The sequence below is a fragment of the Hyperolius riggenbachi genome, chromosome 4 (genome assembly GCF_040937935.1).
Source record: "Hyperolius riggenbachi isolate aHypRig1 chromosome 4, aHypRig1.pri, whole genome shotgun sequence".
NCBI lineage: Eukaryota > Metazoa > Chordata > Amphibia > Anura > Hyperoliidae > Hyperolius > Hyperolius riggenbachi.
In genome coordinates, this window is record NC_090649.1 from 50,618,895 (window position 1) to 50,638,184 (window position 19,290).

General features: G+C 44.3%; 34 non-coding genes across 34 annotated transcripts; 6 read left to right on the forward strand and 28 right to left on the reverse strand.

Moving 5' to 3' along the window:
- Nucleotides 1–193: 193 nt before the first annotated feature.
- On the reverse strand, nt 194–265 carry TRNAA-UGC (transfer RNA alanine (anticodon UGC)). Its single transcript has one exon. It is a non-coding gene; the product is annotated as a tRNA-Ala (tRNA).
- Nucleotides 266–930: 665 nt separating this feature from the next.
- TRNAA-CGC (transfer RNA alanine (anticodon CGC)) lies at nt 931–1,002 on the reverse strand. Its single transcript has one exon. It is a non-coding gene; the product is annotated as a tRNA-Ala (tRNA).
- A 314-nt stretch (nt 1,003–1,316) lies between these two features.
- Nucleotides 1,317–1,388, reverse strand: TRNAA-UGC (transfer RNA alanine (anticodon UGC)). The gene has a single exon. It is a non-coding gene; the product is annotated as a tRNA-Ala (tRNA).
- Nucleotides 1,389–2,041: 653 nt separating this feature from the next.
- On the reverse strand, nt 2,042–2,113 carry TRNAA-CGC (transfer RNA alanine (anticodon CGC)). The gene has a single exon. It is a non-coding gene; the product is annotated as a tRNA-Ala (tRNA).
- Nucleotides 2,114–2,427: 314 nt separating this feature from the next.
- Nucleotides 2,428–2,499, reverse strand: TRNAA-UGC (transfer RNA alanine (anticodon UGC)). The gene has a single exon. It is a non-coding gene; the product is annotated as a tRNA-Ala (tRNA).
- Nucleotides 2,500–3,152: 653 nt separating this feature from the next.
- Nucleotides 3,153–3,224, reverse strand: TRNAA-CGC (transfer RNA alanine (anticodon CGC)). Its single transcript has one exon. It is a non-coding gene; the product is annotated as a tRNA-Ala (tRNA).
- A 314-nt stretch (nt 3,225–3,538) lies between these two features.
- Nucleotides 3,539–3,610, reverse strand: TRNAA-UGC (transfer RNA alanine (anticodon UGC)). Its single transcript has one exon. It is a non-coding gene; the product is annotated as a tRNA-Ala (tRNA).
- A 720-nt stretch (nt 3,611–4,330) lies between these two features.
- Nucleotides 4,331–4,402, reverse strand: TRNAA-CGC (transfer RNA alanine (anticodon CGC)). The gene has a single exon. It is a non-coding gene; the product is annotated as a tRNA-Ala (tRNA).
- A 314-nt stretch (nt 4,403–4,716) lies between these two features.
- TRNAA-UGC (transfer RNA alanine (anticodon UGC)) lies at nt 4,717–4,788 on the reverse strand. Its single transcript has one exon. It is a non-coding gene; the product is annotated as a tRNA-Ala (tRNA).
- Nucleotides 4,789–5,508: 720 nt separating this feature from the next.
- Nucleotides 5,509–5,580, reverse strand: TRNAA-CGC (transfer RNA alanine (anticodon CGC)). The gene has a single exon. It is a non-coding gene; the product is annotated as a tRNA-Ala (tRNA).
- Nucleotides 5,581–5,894: 314 nt separating this feature from the next.
- Nucleotides 5,895–5,966, reverse strand: TRNAA-UGC (transfer RNA alanine (anticodon UGC)). Its single transcript has one exon. It is a non-coding gene; the product is annotated as a tRNA-Ala (tRNA).
- A 720-nt stretch (nt 5,967–6,686) lies between these two features.
- Nucleotides 6,687–6,758, reverse strand: TRNAA-UGC (transfer RNA alanine (anticodon UGC)). The gene has a single exon. It is a non-coding gene; the product is annotated as a tRNA-Ala (tRNA).
- Nucleotides 6,759–7,478: 720 nt separating this feature from the next.
- Nucleotides 7,479–7,550, reverse strand: TRNAA-CGC (transfer RNA alanine (anticodon CGC)). The gene has a single exon. It is a non-coding gene; the product is annotated as a tRNA-Ala (tRNA).
- Nucleotides 7,551–7,864: 314 nt separating this feature from the next.
- TRNAA-UGC (transfer RNA alanine (anticodon UGC)) lies at nt 7,865–7,936 on the reverse strand. The gene has a single exon. It is a non-coding gene; the product is annotated as a tRNA-Ala (tRNA).
- A 720-nt stretch (nt 7,937–8,656) lies between these two features.
- On the reverse strand, nt 8,657–8,728 carry TRNAA-CGC (transfer RNA alanine (anticodon CGC)). The gene has a single exon. It is a non-coding gene; the product is annotated as a tRNA-Ala (tRNA).
- Nucleotides 8,729–9,042: 314 nt separating this feature from the next.
- TRNAA-UGC (transfer RNA alanine (anticodon UGC)) lies at nt 9,043–9,114 on the reverse strand. The gene has a single exon. It is a non-coding gene; the product is annotated as a tRNA-Ala (tRNA).
- Nucleotides 9,115–9,779: 665 nt separating this feature from the next.
- On the reverse strand, nt 9,780–9,851 carry TRNAA-CGC (transfer RNA alanine (anticodon CGC)). Its single transcript has one exon. It is a non-coding gene; the product is annotated as a tRNA-Ala (tRNA).
- A 314-nt stretch (nt 9,852–10,165) lies between these two features.
- Nucleotides 10,166–10,237, reverse strand: TRNAA-UGC (transfer RNA alanine (anticodon UGC)). The gene has a single exon. It is a non-coding gene; the product is annotated as a tRNA-Ala (tRNA).
- Nucleotides 10,238–10,890: 653 nt separating this feature from the next.
- On the reverse strand, nt 10,891–10,962 carry TRNAA-CGC (transfer RNA alanine (anticodon CGC)). The gene has a single exon. It is a non-coding gene; the product is annotated as a tRNA-Ala (tRNA).
- Nucleotides 10,963–11,276: 314 nt separating this feature from the next.
- TRNAA-UGC (transfer RNA alanine (anticodon UGC)) lies at nt 11,277–11,348 on the reverse strand. The gene has a single exon. It is a non-coding gene; the product is annotated as a tRNA-Ala (tRNA).
- Nucleotides 11,349–12,068: 720 nt separating this feature from the next.
- TRNAA-CGC (transfer RNA alanine (anticodon CGC)) lies at nt 12,069–12,140 on the reverse strand. Its single transcript has one exon. It is a non-coding gene; the product is annotated as a tRNA-Ala (tRNA).
- Nucleotides 12,141–12,835: 695 nt separating this feature from the next.
- TRNAA-UGC (transfer RNA alanine (anticodon UGC)) lies at nt 12,836–12,907 on the forward strand. The gene has a single exon. It is a non-coding gene; the product is annotated as a tRNA-Ala (tRNA).
- Nucleotides 12,908–13,221: 314 nt separating this feature from the next.
- TRNAA-CGC (transfer RNA alanine (anticodon CGC)) lies at nt 13,222–13,293 on the forward strand. The gene has a single exon. It is a non-coding gene; the product is annotated as a tRNA-Ala (tRNA).
- A 653-nt stretch (nt 13,294–13,946) lies between these two features.
- On the forward strand, nt 13,947–14,018 carry TRNAA-UGC (transfer RNA alanine (anticodon UGC)). Its single transcript has one exon. It is a non-coding gene; the product is annotated as a tRNA-Ala (tRNA).
- A 314-nt stretch (nt 14,019–14,332) lies between these two features.
- TRNAA-CGC (transfer RNA alanine (anticodon CGC)) lies at nt 14,333–14,404 on the forward strand. Its single transcript has one exon. It is a non-coding gene; the product is annotated as a tRNA-Ala (tRNA).
- A 665-nt stretch (nt 14,405–15,069) lies between these two features.
- On the forward strand, nt 15,070–15,141 carry TRNAA-UGC (transfer RNA alanine (anticodon UGC)). Its single transcript has one exon. It is a non-coding gene; the product is annotated as a tRNA-Ala (tRNA).
- A 314-nt stretch (nt 15,142–15,455) lies between these two features.
- TRNAA-CGC (transfer RNA alanine (anticodon CGC)) lies at nt 15,456–15,527 on the forward strand. Its single transcript has one exon. It is a non-coding gene; the product is annotated as a tRNA-Ala (tRNA).
- Nucleotides 15,528–16,199: 672 nt separating this feature from the next.
- TRNAA-CGC (transfer RNA alanine (anticodon CGC)) lies at nt 16,200–16,271 on the reverse strand. The gene has a single exon. It is a non-coding gene; the product is annotated as a tRNA-Ala (tRNA).
- Nucleotides 16,272–16,585: 314 nt separating this feature from the next.
- Nucleotides 16,586–16,657, reverse strand: TRNAA-UGC (transfer RNA alanine (anticodon UGC)). Its single transcript has one exon. It is a non-coding gene; the product is annotated as a tRNA-Ala (tRNA).
- Nucleotides 16,658–16,776: 119 nt separating this feature from the next.
- TRNAA-UGC (transfer RNA alanine (anticodon UGC)) lies at nt 16,777–16,848 on the reverse strand. The gene has a single exon. It is a non-coding gene; the product is annotated as a tRNA-Ala (tRNA).
- A 720-nt stretch (nt 16,849–17,568) lies between these two features.
- TRNAA-CGC (transfer RNA alanine (anticodon CGC)) lies at nt 17,569–17,640 on the reverse strand. Its single transcript has one exon. It is a non-coding gene; the product is annotated as a tRNA-Ala (tRNA).
- Nucleotides 17,641–17,954: 314 nt separating this feature from the next.
- TRNAA-UGC (transfer RNA alanine (anticodon UGC)) lies at nt 17,955–18,026 on the reverse strand. Its single transcript has one exon. It is a non-coding gene; the product is annotated as a tRNA-Ala (tRNA).
- Nucleotides 18,027–18,734: 708 nt separating this feature from the next.
- TRNAA-CGC (transfer RNA alanine (anticodon CGC)) lies at nt 18,735–18,806 on the reverse strand. Its single transcript has one exon. It is a non-coding gene; the product is annotated as a tRNA-Ala (tRNA).
- A 314-nt stretch (nt 18,807–19,120) lies between these two features.
- On the reverse strand, nt 19,121–19,192 carry TRNAA-UGC (transfer RNA alanine (anticodon UGC)). Its single transcript has one exon. It is a non-coding gene; the product is annotated as a tRNA-Ala (tRNA).
- Nucleotides 19,193–19,290: the final 98 nt, after the last annotated feature.

The window sequence follows — 19,290 nt, forward strand, 5'->3', positions numbered from 1 at the left end:
AAATCCGCATTTGGCTAAGGGCCAATTTTTTTCCCACAAAATAGGTGGAACCTTTCATTTCACGAACAATAAGAGTTTGCATTAAAGTCAGAATTGTTGACACCTCACTAAGCATCTGCAGCAGGAAACATTGGCGCTTCCGGTATGGGATCCAGTAGCGGAAGGGGGCCTTAGCAGTTTGTAGAAGAAAAGCTGGAGATGCCGGGGATTGAACCCGGGGCTTCATACATGCAAAGCATGCGCTCTACCACTGAGCTACATCCCCTTTGACGTTCGCTATGGAGATGCACAATGAGTAGATTCGTACGGCACACCACTTTTCAGAATCTACCTGCTGTCATTGAGTACCTGGTAAATGGCAAGTTCTATCAATGGTACAGGTTTCTCTGCCTGAAATTATGTTAAAGCTTGATATGATCCTCTAAAAACTTGGCTTCTCAAGCAGGTTGCTTAAGGGGTAATATTGGATGTTAAACTCTCATTCATGCCAATCATTCATTTCCTAACCTCTTCTTGTCATCTTTATCTCCTCCATCACTTCCTGACTCTTGATGCTGCTTAATTGCTTGCAAAGGCCTGGATTAAATCCTGCATTGAATCTTAAATCATCCTCCTGTGTGGCCTAAAAGAAAAAGTCTGGTACACACCATGCAATTTCCCATCAGACAGATGGGTCGATAGATAATCTTCGACAGATCCGATCGGATTTCCGATCGGACCTGATCTATTCGACCCATCTATCTGGCGGGAAATTGCATAGTGTGTACGAGGCTGAAGTGCATTTTATTGGCTCTATTCCAAGGTGCATAGCGTTTGCATGAAAGTCAGAAATATTGACACCTCACTAAGCATCTGTAACAGGAAACATTGGCGCTTCCGGTATGGGATCCATTAGCGCAAGGGGGACTTTGCAGTTTGTAGAAGAAAAGCTGGAGATGCCAGGGATTGAACCCGGGGCCTCATACATGCGAAGCATGTGCTCTACCTCTGAGCTACATCCCCCAATGCTGTCAGCAGTGTCGTGGTACCTCAGCAGGCCTTTATCTCCTACAGCAGAAAATGGTAATTAGCAGCTGTTTAAGTTGGAAAGTGATGTTACGGATCATTTTTAAAATTTTTCAGTAAATCCGCATTTGGCTAAGGGCCAATTTTTTTCCCACAAAATAGGTGGAACCTTTCATTTCACGAACAATAAGAGTTTGCATTAAAGTCAGAATTGTTGACACCTCACTAAGCATCTGCAGCAGGAAACATTGGCGCTTCCGGTATGGGATCCAGTAGCGGAAGGGGGCCTTAGCAGTTTGTAGAAGAAAAGCTGGAGATGCCGGGGATTGAACCCAGGGCCTCATACATGCAAAGCATGCGCTCTACCACTGAGCTACATCCCCTTTGACGTTCACTATGGAGATGCACAATGAGTAGATTCGTACGGCACACCACTTTTCAGAATCTACCTGCTGTCATTGAGTACCTGGTAAATGGCAAGTTCTATCAATGGTACAGGTTTCTCTGCCTGAAATTATGTTAAAGCTTGATATGATCCTCTAAAAACTTGGCTTCTCAAGCAGGTTGCTTAAGGGGTAATATTGGATGTTAAACTCTCATTCATGCCAATCATTCATTTCCTAACCTCTTCTTGTCATCTTTATCTCCTCCATCACTTCCTGACTCTTGATGCTGCTTAATTGCTTGCAAAGGCCTGGATTAAATCCTGCATTGAATCTTAAATCATCCTCCTGTGTGGCCTAAAAGAAAAAGTCTGGTACACACCATGCAATTTCCCATCAGACAGATGGGTCGATAGATAATCTTCGACAGATCCGATCGGACCTGATCTATTCGACCCATCTATCTGGCGGGAAATTGCATAGTGTGTACGAGGCTGAAGTGCATTTTATTGGCTCTATTCCAAGGTGCATAGCGTTTGCATGAAAGTCAGAAATATTGACACCTCACTAAGCATCTGTAACAGGAAACATTGGCGCTTCCGGTATGGGATCCATTAGCGCAAGGGGGACTTTGCAGTTTGTAGAAGAAAAGCTGGAGATGCCGGGGATTGAACCCGGGGCCTCATACATGCGAAGCATGCGCTCTACCTCTGAGCTACATCCCCCAATGCTGTCAGCAGTGTCGTGGTACCTCAGCAGGCCTTTATCTCCTACAGCAGAAAATGGTAATTAGCAGCTGTTTAAGTTGGAAAGTGATGTTACGGATCATTTTTAAAATTTTTCAGTAAATCCGCATTTGGCTAAGGGCCAATTTTTTTCCCACAAAATAGGTGGAACCTTTCATTTCACGAACAATAAGAGTTTGCATTAAAGTCAGAATTGTTGACACCTCACTAAGCATCTGCAGCAGGAAACATTGGCGCTTCCGGTATGGGATCCAGTAGCGGAAGGGGGCCTTAGCAGTTTGTAGAAGAAAAGCTGGAGATGCCGGGGATTGAACCCGGGGCCTCATACATGCAAAGCATGCGCTCTACCACTGAGCTACATCCCCTTTGACGTTCGCTATGGAGATGCACAATGAGTAGATTCGTACGGCACACCACTTTTCAGAATCTACCTGCTGTCATTGAGTACCTGGTAAATGGCAAGTTCTATCAATGGTACAGGTTTCTCTGCCTGAAATTATGTTAAAGCTTGATATGATCCTCTAAAAACTTGGCTTCTCAAGCAGGTTGCTTAAGGGGTAATATTGGATGTTAAACTCTCATTCATGCCAATCATTCATTTCCTAACCTCTTCTTGTCATCTTTATCTCCTCCATCACTTCCTGACTCTTGATGCTGCTTAATTGCTTGCAAAGGCCTGGATTAAATCCTGCATTGAATCTTAAATCATCCTCCTGTGTGGCCTAAAAGAAAAAGTCTGGTACACACCATGCAATTTCCCATCAGACAGATGGGTCGATAGATAATCTTCGACAGATCCGATCGGACCTGATCTATTCGACCCATCTATCTGGCGGGAAATTGCATAGTGTGTACGAGGCTGAAGTGCATTTTATTGGCTCTATTCCAAGGTGCATAGCGTTTGCATGAAAGTCAGAAATATTGACACCTCACTAAGCATCTGTAACAGGAAACATTGGCGCTTCCGGTATGGGATCCATTAGCGCAAGGGGGACTTTGCAGTTTGTAGAAGAAAAGCTGGAGATGCCAGGGATTGAACCCGGGGCCTCATACATGCGAAGCATGCGCTCTACCTCTGAGCTACATCCCCCAATGCTGTCAGCAGTGTCGTGGTACCTCAGCAGGCCTTTATCTCCTACAGCAGAAAATGGTAATTAGCAGCTGTTTAAGTTGGAAAGTGATGTTACGGATCATTTTTAAAATTTTTCAGTAAATCCGCATTTGGCTAAGGGCCAATTTTTTTCCCACAAAATAGGTGGAACCTTTCATTTCACGAACAATAAGAGTTTGCATTAAAGTCAGAATTGTTGACACCTCACTAAGCATCTGCAGCAGGAAACATTGGCGCTTCCGGTATGGGATCCAGTAGCGGAAGGGGGCCTTAGCAGTTTGTAGAAGAAAAGCTGGAGATGCCGGGGATTGAACCCGGGGCCTCATACATGCAAAGCATGCGCTCTACCACTGAGCTACATCCCCTTTGACGTTCGCTATGGAGATGCACAATGAGTAGATTCGTACGGCACACCACTTTTCAGAATCTACCTGCTGTCATTGAGTACCTGGTAAATGGCAAGTTCTATCAATGGTACAGGTTTCTCTGCCTGAAATTATGTTAAAGCTTGATATGATCCTCTAAAAACTTGGCTTCTCAAGCAGGTTGCTTAAGGGGTAATATTGGATGTTAAACTCTCATTCATGCCAATCATTCATTTCCTAACCTCTTCTTGTCATCTTTATCTCCTCCATCACTTCCTGACTCTTGATGCTGCTTAATTGCTTGCAAAGGCCTGGATTAAATCCTGCATTGAATCTTAAATCATCCTCCTGTGTGGCCTAAAAGAAAAAGTCTGGTACACACCATGCAATTTCCCATCAGACAGATGGGTCGATAGATAATCTTCGACAGATTCGATCGGATTTCCGATCGATTTTCTGATCACTTCAATGCAAATCGATCAGAAAAACGATCGGAAATCAGATCGGACCTGATCTATTCGACCCATCTATCTGGCGGGAAATTGCATAGTGTGTACGAGGCTGAAGTGCATTTTATTGGCTCTATTCCAAGGTGCATAGCGTTTGCATGAAAGTCAGAAATATTGACACCTCACTAAGCATCTGTAACAGGAAACATTGGCGCTTCCGGTATGGCATCCATTAGCGCAAGGGGGACTTTGCAGTTTGTAGAAGAAAAGCAGGAGATGCCGGGGATTGAACCCGGGGCCTCATACATGCGAAGCATGCGCTCTACCTCTGAGCTACATCCCCCAATGCTGTCAGCAGCGTCGTGGTACCTCAGCAGGCCTTTATCTCCTACAGCAGAAAATGGTAATTAGCAGCTGTTTAAGTTGGAAAGTGATGTTACGGATCATTTTTAAAACTTTTCAGTATATCCGCATTTGGCTAAGGGACAATTTTTTTCCCACAAAATAGGTGGAACCTTTCATTTCACGAACAATAAGAGTTTGCATTAAAGTCAGAATTGTTGACACCTCACTAAGCATCTGCAGCAGGAAACATTGGCGCTTCCGGTATGGGATCCAGTAGCGGAAGGGGGCCTTAGCAGTTTGTAGAAGAAAAGCTGGAGATGCCAGGGATTGAACCCGGGGCCTCATACATGCAAAGCATGCACTCTACCACTGAGCTACATCCCCTTTGACGTTCGCTATGGAGATGCACAATGAGTAGATTCGTACGGCACACCACTTTTCAGAATCTACCTGCTGTCATTGAGTACCTGGTAAATGGCAAGTTCTATCAATGGTACAGGTTTCTCTGCCTGAAATTATATTAAAGCTTGATAAGATCCTCTAAAAACTTGGCTTCTCAAGGAGGTTGCTTAAGGGGTAATATTGGATGTTAAACTCTCATTCATGCCAATCATTCATTTCCTAACCTCTTCTTGTCATCTTTATCTCCTCCATCACTTCCTGACTCTTGATGCTGCTTAATTGCTTGCAAAGGCCTGGATTAAATCCTGCATTGAATCTTAAATCATCCTCCTGTGTGGCCTAAAAGAAAAAGTCTGGTACACACCATGCAATTTCCCATCAGACAGATGGGTCGATAGATAATCTTCGACAGATTCGATCGGATTTCCGATCGATTTTCTGATCACTTCAATGCAAATCGATCAGAAAAACGATCGGAAATCAGATCGGACCTGATCTATTCGACCCATCTATCTGGCGGGAAATTGCATAGTGTGTACGAGGCTGAAGTGCATTTTATTGGCTCTATTCCAAGGTGCATAGCGTTTGCATGAAAGTCAGAAATATTGACACCTCACTAAGCATCTGTAACAGGAAACATTGGCGCTTCCGGTATGGCATCCATTAGCGCAAGGGGGACTTTGCAGTTTGTAGAAGAAAAGCTGGAGATGCCGGGGATTGAACCCGGGGCCTCATACATGCGAAGCATGCGCTCTACCTCTGAGCTACATCCCCCAATGCTGTCAGCAGCGTCGTGGTACCTCAGCAGGCCTTTATCTCCTACAGCAGAAAATGGTAATTAGCAGCTGTTTAAGTTGGAAAGTGATGTTACGGATCATTTTTAAAATTTTTCAGTATATCCGCATTTGGCTAAGGGACAATTTTTTTCCCACAAAATAGGTGGAACCTTTCATTTCACGAACAATAAGAGTTTGCATTAAAGTCAGAATTGTTGACACCTCACTAAGCATCTGCAGCAGGAAACATTGGCGCTTCCGGTATGGGATCCAGTAGCGGAAGGGGGCCTTAGCAGTTTGTAGAAGAAAAGCTGGAGATGCCAGGGATTGAACCCGGGGCCTCATACATGCAAAGCATGCACTCTACCACTGAGCTACATCCCCTTTGACGTTCGCTATGGAGATGCACAATGAGTAGATTCGTACGGCACACCACTTTTCAGAATCTACCTGCTGTCATTGAGTACCTGGTAAATGGCAAGTTCTATCAATGGTACAGGTTTCTCTGCCTGAAATTATATTAAAGCTTGATAAGATCCTCTAAAAACTTGGCTTCTCAAGCAGGTTGCTTAAGGGGTAATATTGGATGTTAAACTCTCATTCATGCCAATCATTCATTTCCTAACCTCTTCTTGTCATCTTTATCTCCTCCATCACTTCCTGACTCTTGATGCTGCTTAATTGCTTGCAAAGGCCTGGATTAAATCCTGCATTGAATCTTAAATCATCCTCCTGTGTGGCCTAAAAGAAAAAGTCTGGTACACACCATGCAATTTCCCATCAGACAGATGGGTCGATAGATAATCTTCGACAGATCCGATCGGATTTCCGATCGATTTTCTGATCACTTCAATGCAAATCGATCAGAAAAACGATCGGAAATCAGATCGGACCTGATCTATTCGACCCATCTATCTGGCGGGAAATTGCATAGTGTGTACGAGGCTGAAGTGCATTTTATTGGCTCTATTCCAAGGTGCATAGCGTTTGCATGAAAGTCAGAAATATTGACACCTCACTAAGCATCTGTAACAGGAAACATTGGCGCTTCCGGTATGGCATCCATTAGCGCAAGGGGGACTTTGCAGTTTGTAGAAGAAAAGCTGGAGATGCCGGGGATTGAACCCGGGGCCTCATACATGCAAAGCATGCGCTCTTCCACTGAGCTACATCCCCTTTGACGTTCGCTATGGAGATGCACAATGAGTAGATTCGTACGGCACACCACTTTTCAGAATCTACCTGCTGTCATTGAGTACCTGGTAAATGGCAAGTTCTATCAATGGTACAGGTTTCTCTGCCTGAAATTATGTTAAAGCTTGATATGATCCTCTAAAAACTTGGCTTCTCAAGCAGGTTGCTTAAGGGGTAATATTGGATGTTAAACTCTCATTCATGCCAATCATTCATTTCCTAACCTCTTCTTGTCATCTTTATCTCCTCCATCACTTCCTGACTCTTGATGCTGCTTAATTGCTTGCAAAGGCCTGGATTAAATCCTGCATTGAATCTTAAATCATCCTCCTGTGTGGCCTAAAAGAAAAAGTCTGGTACACACCATGCAATTTCCCATCAGACAGATGGGTCGATAAATAATCTTCGACAGATCCGGTCGGATTTCCGATCGATTTTCTGATCACTTCAATGCAAATCGATCAGAAAAACGATCGGAAATCAGATCGGACCTGATCTATTCGACCCATCTATCTGGCGGGAAATTGCATAGTGTGTACGAGGCTGAAGTGCATTTTATTGGCTCTATTCCAAGGTGCATAGCGTTTGCATGAAAGTCAGAAATATTGACACCTCACTAAGCATCTGTAACAGGAAACATTGGCGCTTCCGGTATGGGATCCATTAGCGCAAGGGGGACTTTGCAGTTTGTAGAAGAAAAGCTGGAGATGCCGGGGATTGAACCCGGGGCCTCATACATGCGAAGCATGCGCTCTACCTCTGAGCTACTTCCCCCAATGCTGTCAGCAGTGTCATGGTACCTCAGCAGGCCTTTATCTGCTACAGCAGAAAATGGTAATTAGCAGCTGTTTAAGTTGGAAAGTGATGTTACGGATCATTTTTAAAATTTTTCAGTAAATCCGCATTTGGCTAAGGGCCAATTTTTTTCCCACAAAATAGGTGGAACCTTTCATTTCACGAACAATAAGAGTTTGCATTAAAGTCAGAATTGTTGACACCTCACTAAGCATCTGCAGCAGGAAACATTGGCGCTTCCGGTATGGGATCCAGTAGCGGAAGGGGGCCTTAGCAGTTTGTAGAAGAAAAGCTGGAGATGCCGGGGATTGAACCCGGGGCCTCATACATGCAAAGCATGCGCTCTACCACTGAGCTACATCCCCTTTGACGTTTGCTATGGAGATGCACAATGAGTAGATTCGTACGGCACACCACTTTTCAGAATCTACCTGCTGTCATTGAGTACCTGGTAAATGGCAAGTTCTATCAATGGTACAGGTTTCTCTGCCTGAAATTATGTTAAAGCTTGATATGATCCTCTAAAAACTTGGCTTCTCAAGCAGGTTGCTTAAGGGGTAATATTGGATGTTAAACTCTCATTCATGCCAATCATTCATTTCCTAACCTCTTCTTGTCATCTTTATCTCCTCCATCACTTCCTGACTCTTGATGCTGCTTAATTGCTTGCAAAGGCCTGGATTAAATCCTGCATTGAATCTTAAATCATCCTCCTGTGTGGCCTAAAAGAAAAAGTCTGGTACACACCATGCAATTTCCCATCAGACAGATGGGTCGATAGATAATCTTCGACAGATCCGATCGGATCTCCGATCGATTTTCTGATCACTTCAATGCAAATCGATCAGAAAAACGATCGGAAATCAGATCGGACCTGATCTATTCGACCCATCTATCTGGCGGGAAATTGCATAGTGTGTACGAGGCTGAAGTGCATTTTATTGGCTCTATTCCAAGGTGCATAGCGTTTGCATGAAAGTCAGAAATATTGACAACTCACTAAGCATCTGTAACAGGAAACATTGGCGCTTCCGGTATGGGATCCATTAGCGCAAGGGGGACTTTGCAGTATGTAGAAGAAAAGCTGGAGATGCCAGGGATTGAACCCGGGGCCTCATACATGCGAAGCATGCGCTCTACCTCTGAGCTACATCCCCCAATGCTGTCAGCAGTGTTGTGGTACCTCAGCAGGCCTTTATCTCCTACAGCAGAAAATGGTAATTAGCAGCTGTTTAAGTTGGAAAGTGATGTTACGGATCATTTTTAAAATTTTTCAGTAAATCCGCATTTGGCTAAGGGCCAATTTTTTTCCCACAAAATAGGTGGAACCTTTCATTTCACGAACAATAAGAGTTTGCATTAAAGTCAGAATTGTTGACACCTCACTAAGCATCTGCAGCAGGAAACATTGGCGCTTCCGGTATGGGATCCAGTAGCGGAAGGGGGCCTTAGCAGTTTGTAGAAGAAAAGCTGGAGATGCCGGGGATTGAACCCGGGGCTTCATACATGCAAAGCATGCGCTCTACCACTGAGCTACATCCCCTTTGACGTTCGCTATGGAGATGCACAATGAGTAGATTCGTACGGCACACCACTTTTCAGAATCTACCTGCTGTCATTGAGTACCTGGTAAATGGCAAGTTCTATCAATGGTACAGGTTTCTCTGCCTGAAATTATGTTAAAGCTTGATATGATCCTCTAAAAACTTGGCTTCTCAAGCAGGTTGCTTAAGGGGTAATATTGGATGTTAAACTCTCATTCATGCCAATCATTCATTTCCTAACCTCTTCTTGTCATCTTTATCTCCTCCATCACTTCCTGACTCTTGATGCTGCTTAATTGCTTGCAAAGGCCTGGATTAAATCCTGCATTGAATCTTAAATCATCCTCCTGTGTGGCCTAAAAGAAAAAGTCTGGTACACACCATGCAATTTCCCATCAGACAGATGGGTCGATAGATAATCTTCGACAGATCCGATCGGATTTCAGATCGGACCTGATCTATTCGACCCATCTATCTGGCGGGAAATTGCATAGTGTGTACGAGGCTGAAGTGCATTTTATTGGCTCTATTCCAAGGTGCATAGCGTTTGCATGAAAGTCAGAAATATTGACACCTCACTAAGCATCTGTAACAGGAAACATTGGCGCTTCCGGTATGGGATCCATTAGCGCAAGGGGGACTTTGCAGTTTGTAGAAGAAAAGCTGGAGATGCCAGGGATTGAACCCGGGGCCTCATACATGCGAAGCATGCGCTCTACCTCTGAGCTACATCCCCCAATGCTGTCAGCAGTGTCGTGGTACCTCAGCAGGCCTTTATCTCCTACAGCAGAAAATGGTAATTAGCAGCTGTTTAAGTTGGAAAGTGATGTTACGGATCATTTTTAAAATTTTTCAGTAAATCCGCATTTGGCTAAGGGCCAATTTTTTTCCCACAAAATAGGTGGAACCTTTCATTTCACGAACAATAAGAGTTTGCATTAAAGTCAGAATTGTTGACACCTCACTAAGCATCTGCAGCAGGAAACATTGGCGCTTCCGGTATGGGATCCAGTAGCGGAAGGGGGCCTTAGCAGTTTGTAGAAGAAAAGCTGGAGATGCCGGGGATTGAACCCAGGGCCTCATACATGCAAAGCATGCGCTCTACCACTGAGCTACATCCCCTTTGACGTTCGCTATGGAGATGCACAATGAGTAGATTCGTACGGCACACCACTTTTCAGAATCTACCTGCTGTCATTGAGTACCTGGTAAATGGCAAGTTCTATCAATGGTACAGGTTTCTCTGCCTGAAATTATGTTAAAGCTTGATATGATCCTCTAAAAACTTGGCTTCTCAAGCAGGTTGCTTAAGGGGTAATATTGGATGTTAAACTCTCATTCATGCCAATCATTCATTTCCTAACCTCTTCTTGTCATCTTTATCTCCTCCATCACTTCCTGACTCTTGATGCTGCTTAATTGCTTGCAAAGGCCTGGATTAAATCCTGCATTGAATCTTAAATCATCCTCCTGTGTGGCCTAAAAGAAAAAGTCTGGTACACACCATGCAATTTCCCATCAGACAGATGGGTCGATAGATAATCTTCGACAGATCCGATCGGACCTGATCTATTCGACCCATCTATCTGGCGGGAAATTGCATAGTGTGTACGAGGCTGAAGTGCATTTTATTGGCTCTATTCCAAGGTGCATAGCGTTTGCATGAAAGTCAGAAATATTGACACCTCACTAAGCATCTGTAACAGGAAACATTGGCGCTTCCGGTATGGGATCCATTAGCGCAAGGGGGACTTTGCAGTTTGTAGAAGAAAAGCTGGAGATGCCAGGGATTGAACCCGGGGCCTCATACATGCGAAGCATGCGCTCTACCTCTGAGCTACATCCCCCAATGCTGTCAGCAGTGTCGTGGTACCTCAGCAGGCCTTTATCTCCTACAGCAGAAAATGGTAATTAGCAGCTGTTTAAGTTGGAAAGTGATGTTACGGATCATTTTTAAAATTTTTCAGTAAATCCGCATTTGGCTAAGGGCCAATTTTTTTCCCACAAAATAGGTGGAACCTTTCATTTCACGAACAATAAGAGTTTGCATTAAAGTCAGAATTGTTGACACCTCACTAAGCATCTGCAGCAGGAAACATTGGCGCTTCCGGTATGGGATCCAGTAGCGGAAGGGGGCCTTAGCAGTTTGTAGAAGAAAAGCTGGAGATGCCGGGGATTGAACCCGGGGCCTCATACATGCAAAGCATGCGCTCTACCACTGAGCTACATCCCCTTTGACGTTCGCTATGGAGATGCACAATGAGTAGATTCGTACGGCACACCACTTTTCAGAATCTACCTGCTGTCATTGAGTACCTGGTAAATGGCAAGTTCTATCAATGGTACAGGTTTCTCTGCCTGAAATTATGTTAAAGCTTGATATGATCCTCTAAAAACTTGGCTTCTCAAGCAGGTTGCTTAAGGGGTAATATTGGATGTTAAACTCTCATTCATGCCAATCATTCATTTCCTAACCTCTTCTTGTCATCTTTATCTCCTCCATCACTTCCTGACTCTTGATGCTGCTTAATTGCTTGCAAAGGCCTGGATTAAATCCTGCATTGAATCTTAAATCATCCTCCTGTGTGGCCTAAAAGAAAAAGTCTGGTACACACCATGCAATTTCCCATCAGACAGATGGGTCGATAGATAATCTTCGACAGATCCGATCGGATTTCCGATCGATTTTCTGATCACTTCAATGCAAATCGATCAGAAAAACGATCGGAAATCAGATCGGACCTGATCTATTCGAGCCATCTATCTGGCGGGAAATTGCATAGTGTGTACGAGGCTGAAGTGCATTTTATTGGCTCTATTCCAAGGTGCATAGCGTTTGCATGAAAGTCAGAAATATTGACACCTCACTAAGCATCTGTAACAGGAAACATTGGCGCTTCCGGTATGGGATCCATTAGCGCAAGGGGGACTTTGCAGTTTGTAGAAGAAAAGCTGGAGATGCCAGGGATTGAACCCGGGGCCTCATACATGCGAAGCATGCGCTCTACCTCTGAGCTACATCCCCCAATGCTGTCAGCAGTGTCGTGGTACCTCAGCAGGCCTTTATCTCCTACAGCAGAAAATGGTAATTAGCAGCTGTTTAAGTTGGAAAGTGATGTTACGGATCATTTTTAAAATTTTTCAGTAAATCCGCATTTGGCTAAGGGCCAATTTTTTTCCCACAAAATAGGTGGAACCTTTCATTTCACGAACAATAAGAGTTTGCATTAAAGTCAGAATTGTTGACACCTCACTAAGCATCTGCAGCAGGAAACATTGGCGCTTCCGGTATGGGATCCAGTAGCGGAAGGGGGCCTTAGCAGTTTGTAGAAGAAAAGCTGGAGATGCCGGGGATTGAACCCAGGGCCTCATACATGCAAAGCAAGATTCAATGCAGGATTTAATCCAGGCCTTTGCAAGCAATTAAGCAGCATCAAGAGTCAGGAAGTGATGGAGGAGATAAAGATGACAAGAAGAGGTTAGGAAATGAATGATTGGCATGAATGAGAGTTTAACATCCAATATTACCCCTTAAGCAACCTGCTTGAGAAGCCAAGTTTTTAGAGGATCATATCAAGCTTTAACATAATTTCAGGCAGAGAAACCTGTACCATTGATAGAACTTGCCATTTACCAGGTACTCAATGACAGCAGGTAGATTCTGAAAAGTGGTGTGCCGTACGAATCTACTCATTGTGCATCTCCATAGCGAACGTCAAAGGGGATGTAGCTCAGTGGTAGAGCGCATGCTTTGCATGTATGAGGCCCCGGGTTCAATCCCCGGCATCTCCAGCTTTTCTTCTACAAACTGCTAAGGCCCCATTCCGCTACTGGATCCCATACCGGAAGCGCCAATGTTTCCTGCTGCAGATGCTTAGTGAGGTGTCAACAATTCTGACTTTAATGCAAACTCTTATTGTTCGTGAAATGAAAGGTTCCACCTATTTTGTGGGAAAAAAATTGGCCCTTAGCCAAATGCGGATTTACTGAAAAATTTTAAAAATGATCCGTAACATCACTTTCCAACTTAAACAGCTGCTAATTACCATTTTCTGCTGTAGGAGATAAAGGCCTGCTGAGGTACCACGACACTGCTGACAGCATTGGGGGATGTAGCTCAGAGGTAGAGCGCATGCTTCGCATGTATGAGGCCCCGGGTTCAATCCCTGGCATCTCCAGCTTTTCTTCTACAAACTGCAAAGTCCCCCTTGCGCTAATGGATCCCATACCGGAAGCGCCAATGTTTCCTGTTACAGATGCTTAGTGAGGTGTCAATATTTCTGACTTTCATGCAAACGCTATGCACCTTGGAATAGAGCCAATAAAATGCACTTCAGCCTCGTACACACTATGCAATTTCCCGCCAGATAGATGGGTCGAATAGATCAGGTCCGATCGGATCTGTCGAAGATTATCTATCGACCCATCTGTCTGATGGGAAATTGCATGGTGTGTACCAGACTTTTTCTTTTAGGCCACACAGGAGGATGATTTAAGATTCAATGCAGGATTTAATCCAGGCCTTTGCAAGCAATTAAGCAGCATCAAGAGTCAGGAAGTGATGGAGGAGATAAAGATGACAAGAAGAGGTTAGGAAATGAATGATTGGCATGAATGAGAGTTTAACATCCAATATTACCCCTTAAGCAACCTGCTTGAGAAGCCAAGTTTTTAGAGGATCATATCAAGCTTTAACATAATTTCAGGCAGAGAAACCTGTACCATTGATAGAACTTGCCATTTACCAGGTACTCAATGACAGCAGGTAGATTCTGAAAAGTGGTGTGCCGTACGAATCTACTCATTGTGCATCTCCATAGCGAACGTCAAAGGGGATGTAGCTCAGTGGTAGAGCGCATGCTTTGCATGTATGAGGCCCTGGGTTCAATCCCCGGCATCTCCAGCTTTTCTTCTACAAACTGCTAAGGCCCCCTTCCGCTACTGGATCCCATACCGGAAGCGCCAATGTTTCCTGCTGCAGATGCTTAGTGAGGTGTCAACAATTCTGACTTTAATGCAAACTCTTATTGTTCGTGAAATGAAAGGTTCCACCTATTTTGTGGGAAAAAAATTGGCCCTTAGCCAAATGCGGATTTACTGAAAAATTTTAAAAATGATCCGTAACATCACTTTCCAACTTAAACAGCTGCTAATTACCATTTTCTGCTGTAGGAGATAAAGGCCTGCTGAGGTACCACGACACTGCTGACAGCATTGGGGGATGTAGCTCAGAGGTAGAGCGCATGCTTCGCATGTATGAGGCCCCGGGTTCAATCCCTGGCATCTCCAGCTTTTCTTCTACAAACTGCAAAGTCCCCCTTGCGCTAATGGATCCCATACCGGAAGCGCCAATGTTTCCTGTTACAGATGCTTAGTGAGGTGTCAATATTTCTGACTTTCATGCAAACGCTTGGCACCTTGGAATAGAGCCAATAAAATGCACTTCAGCCTCGTACACACTATGCAATTTCCCGCCAGATAGATGGGTCGAATAGATCAGGTCCGATCGGAAATCCGATCGGATCTGTCGAAGATTATCTATCGACCCATCTGTCTGATGGGAAATTGCATGGTGTGTACCAGACTTTTTCTTTTAGGCCACACAGGAGGATGATTTAAGATTCAATGCAGGATTTAATCCAGGCCTTTGCAAGCAATTAAGCAGCATCAAGAGTCAGGAAGTGATGGAGGAGATAAAGATGACAAGAAGAGGTTAGGAAATGAATGATTGGCATGAATGAGAGTTTAACATCCAATATTACCCCTTAAGCAACCTGCTTGAGAAGCCAAGTTTTTAGAGGATCATATCAAGCTTTAACATAATTTCAGGCAGAGAAACCTGTACCATTGATAGAACTTGCCATTTACCAGGTACTCAATGACAGCAGGTAGATTCTGAAAAGTGGTGTGCCGTACGAATCTACTCATTGTGCATCTCCATAGCGAACGTCAAAGGGGATGTAGCTCAGTGGTAGAGCGCATGCTTTGCATGTATGAGGCCCCGGGTTCAATCCCCGGCATCTCCAGCTTTTCTTCTACAAACTGCTAAGGCCCCCTTCCGCTACTGGATCCCATACCGGAAGCGCCAATGTTTCCTGCTGCAGATGCTTAGTGAGGTGTCAACAATTCTGACTTTAATGCAAACTCTTATTGTTCGTGAAATGAAAGGTTCCACCTATTTTGTGGGAAAAAAATTGGCCCTTAGCCAAATGCGGATTTACTGAAAAATTTTAAAAATGATCCGTAACATCACTTTCCAACTTAAACAGCTGCTAATTACCATTTTCTGCTGTAGGAGATAAAGGCCTGCTGAGGTACCACGACACTGCTGACAGCATTGGGGGATGTAGCTCAGAGGTAGAGCGCATGCTTCGCATGTATGAGGCCCCGGGTTCAATCCCTGGCATCTCCAGCTTTTCTTCTACAAACTGCAAAGTCCCCCTTGCGCTAATGGATCCCATACCGGAAGCGCCAATGTTTCCTGTTACAGATGCTTAGTGAGGTGTCAATATTTCTGACTTTCATGCAAACGCTATGCACCTTGGAATAGAGCCAATAAAATGCACTTCAGCCTCGTACACACTATGCAATTTCCCGCCAGATAGATGGCTCGAATAGATCAGGTCCGATCTGATTTCCGATCGTTTTTCTGATCGATTTGCATTGAAGTGATCAGAAAATCGATCGGAAATCCGATCGGATCTGTCGAAGATTATCTATCGACCCATCTGTCTGATGGGAAATTGCATGGTGTGTACCAGACTTTTTCTTTTAGGCCACACAGGAGGATGATTTAAGATTCAATGCAGGATTTAATCCAGGCCTTTGCAAGCAATTAAGCAGCATCAAGAGTCAGGAAGTGATGGAGGAGATAAAGATGACAAGAAGAGGTTAGGAAATGAATGATTGAGGCAATAAAATGAGGCTGAAGTGCATTTTATTGGCTCTATTCCAAGGTGCATAGCGTTTGCATGAAAGTCAGAAATATTGACACCTCACTAAGCATCTGTAACAGGAAACATTGGCGCTTCCGGTATGGGATCCATTAGCGCAAGGGGGACTTTGCAGTTTGTAGAAGAAAAGCCGGAGATGCCAGGGATTGAACCCGGGGCCTCATACATGCGAAGCATGCGCTCTACCTCTGAGCTACATCCCCCAATGCTGTCAGCAGTGTCGTGGTACCTCAGCAGGCCTTTATCTCCTACAGCAGAAAATGGTAATTAGCAGCTGTTTAAGTTGGAAAGTGATGTTACGGATCATTTTTAAAATTTTTCAGTAAATCCGCATTTGGCTAAGGGCCAATTTTTTTCCCACAAAATAGGTGGAACCTTTCATTTCACGAACAATAAGAGTTTGCATTAAAGTCAGAATTGTTGATACCTCACTAAGCATCTGCAGCAGGAAACATTGGCGCTTCCGGTATGGGATCCAGTAGCGGAAGGGGGCCTTTGCAGTTTGTAGAAGAAAAGCTGGAGATGCCGGGGATTGAACCCGGGGCCTCATACATGCAAAGCATGCACTCTACCACTGAGCTACATCCCCTTTGACGTTGAAGTCAAAATTGTTGACACCTCACTAAGCATCTGCAGCAGGAAACATTGGCGCTTCCGGTATGGGATCCAGTAGCGGAAGGGGGCCATAGCAGTTTGTAGAAGAAGAGCTGGAGATGCCGGGGATTGAACCCGGGGCCTCATACATGCAAAGCATGCGCTCTACCACTGAGCTACATCCCCTTTGACGTTCACTATGGTGATGCACAATGAGTAGATTCGTACGGCACACCACTTTTCAGAATCTACCTGCTGTCATTGAGTACCTGGTAAATGGCAAGTTCTATCAATGGTACAGGTTTCTCTGCCTGAAATTATGTTGAAGCTTGATAAGATCCTCTAAAAACTTGGCTTCTCAAGCAGGTTGCTTAAGGGGTAATATTGGATGTTAAACTCTCATTCATGCCAATCATTCATTTCCTAACCTCTTCTTGTCATCTTTATCTCCTCCATCACTTCCTGACTCTTGATGCTGCTTAATTGCTTGCAAAGGCCTGGATTAAATCCTGCATTGAATCTTAAATCATCCTCCTGTGTGGCCTAAAAGAAAAAGTCTGGTACACACCATGCAATTTCCCATCAGACAGATGGGTCGATAGATAATCTTCGAGAGATCCGATCGGATTTCCGATCGATTTTCTGATCACTTCAATGCAAATCAATCAGAAAAACGATCGGAAATCAGATCGGACCTGATCTATTCGACCCATCTAACTGGCGGGAAATTGCATAGTGTGTACGAGGCTGAAGTGCATTTTATTGGCTCTATTCCAAGGTGCATAGCGTTTGCATGAAAGTCAGAAATATTGACACCTCACTAAGCATCTGTAACAGGAAACATTGGCGCTTCCGGTATGGGATCCATTAGCGCAAGGGGGACTTTGCAGTTTGTAGAAGAAAAGCTGGAGATGCCGGGGATTGAACCCAGGGCCTCATACATGCGAAGCATGCGCTCTACCTCTGAGCTACATCCCCCGATGCTGTCAGCAGCATCGTGGTACCTCAGCAGGCCTTTATCTCCTACAGCAGAAAATGGTAATTAGCAGCTGTTTAAGTTGGAAAGTGATGTTACGGATCATTTTTAAAATTTTTCAGTAAATCCGCATTTGGCTAAGGGCCAATTTTTTTCCCACAAAATAGGTGGAACCTTTCATTTCACGAACAATAAGAGTTTGCATTAAAGTCAGAATTGTTGACACCTCACTAAGCAACTGCAGCAGGAAACATTGGCGCTTCCGGTATGGGATCCAGTAGCGGAAGTGGGCTCTAGCAGTTTGTAGAAGAAAAGCTGGAGATGCCAGGGATTGAACCCGGGGCCTCATACATGCAAAGCATGCGCTCTACCACTGAGCAACATCCCCTTTGACGTTCGCTATGGAGATGCACAATGAGTAGATTCGTACGGCACACCACTTTTCAGAATCTACCTGCTGTCATTGAGTACCTGGTAAATGGCAAGTTCTATCAATGGTACAGGTTTCTCTGCCTGAAATTATGTTAAAGCTTGATAAGATCCTCTAAAAACTTGGCTTCTCAAGCAGGTTGCTTAAGGGGTAATATTGGATGTTAAACTCTCATTCATGCCAATCATTCATTTCCTAACCTCTTCTTGTCATCTTTATCTCCTCCATCACTTCCTGACTCTTGATGCTGCTTAATTGCTTCCAAAGGCCTGGATTAAATCCTGCATTGAATCTTAAATCATCCTCCTGTGTGGCCTAAAAGAAAAAGTCTGGTACACACCATGCAATTTCCCATCAGACAGATGGGTCGATAGATAATCTTCGACAGATCCGATCGGATTTCCGATCGATTTTCTGATCACTTCAATGCAAATCAATCAGAAAAACGATCGGACCTGATCTATTCGACCCATCTATCTGGCGGGAAATTGCATAGTGTGTACGAGGCTGAAGTGCATTTTATTGGCTCTATTCCAAGGTGCATAGCGTTTGCATGAAAGTCAGAAATATTGACACCTCACTAAGCATCTGTAACAGGAAACATTGGCGCTTCCGGTATGGGATCCATTAGCGCAAGGGGGACTTTGCAGTTTGTAGAAGAAAAGCTGGAGATGCCGGGGATTGAACCCGGGGCCTCATACATGCGAAGCATGCGCTCTACCTCTGAGCTACATCCCCCGATGCTGTCAGCAGCATCGTGGTACCTCAGCAGGCCTTTATCTCCTACAGCAGAAAATGGTAATTAGCAGCTGTTTAAGTTGGAAAGTGATGTTACGGATCATTTTTAAAATTTTTCAGTAAATCCGCATTTGGCTAAGGGCCAATTTTTTCCCCACAAAATAGGTGGAACCTTTCATTTCACGAACAATAAGAGTTTGCATTAAAGTCAGAATTGTTGACACCTCACTAAGCATCTGCAGCAGGAAACATTGGCGCTTCCGGTATGGGATCCAGTAGCGGAAGGGGGCCTTAGCAGTTTGTAGAAGAAAAGCTGGAGATGCCGGGGATTGAACCCAGGGCCTCATACATGCAAAGCATGCGCTCTACCACTGAGCTACATCCCCCAATGCTGTCAGCAGCATCGTGGTACCTCAGCAGGCCTTTATCTCCTACAGCAGAAAATGGTAATTAGCAGCTGTTTAAGTTGGAAAGTGATGTTACA